We start from the raw sequence: 672 nt of genomic DNA on the forward strand, positions 1-672 counted from the left end.
AGTGGGGCACAAATCTGAATACAAATGGCGGGAACTCCTTGCAACGTGCATCTCCTTTCTGCAGCTCAGAAATGCACCCTGCAAAGAAAGCTACAAATGGCGGGAAATAATTCAGCAGTGCCGAAGCACACACAAACAAAAATCACACCCTTGGGTTGTGACAATATATTTTGATTTTCATAAAGCTTTTGACAAGGTCTCTCACTAAAGGCTTCTTAGAAAACTGAGTTGCCAGAGTGTCACGACGGGGTCCTTCAGGAGGGCCGTGATCTCCTCGAGGTCCCTTGCTCCGTGTCAAGGCCGGCCCAAGACACCCTCTTATTCTCGCCCGCCACGTCTTGCTAGTAAATATAAAGTTGGGAGACTGCCTATGACTCCCTGGGCACGGCTACTCAGGACCTCTGTCCCCGCGGTTCTCCTGGACTCCTGTGGTCTCCCGGTATGATGGGTGCTTCCCAGGCACCCTAGCCTTATGGGCTGCGCGTGGCTCCTACCAACCCCTAATACCACGCCCCAAGCCTCGCAGATGTGCTGGACGTTGGTCTGTCACAATATGCGCCCGTTCTCCCGGGCCTCCTCTGTGATCTAGCCCACTCCTGGGCTCTCTCTAATACCTAGCCCCTCACTGGGACTCTCATCAAGCCCACTCTGGGCCTTCTCTAAAAGTGTGGT

This window comes from Alligator sinensis, unplaced genomic scaffold (assembly GCF_000455745.1).
Source record: "Alligator sinensis unplaced genomic scaffold, ASM45574v1 scaffold78_1, whole genome shotgun sequence".
Taxonomy (NCBI): Eukaryota; Metazoa; Chordata; order Crocodylia; family Alligatoridae; genus Alligator; species Alligator sinensis.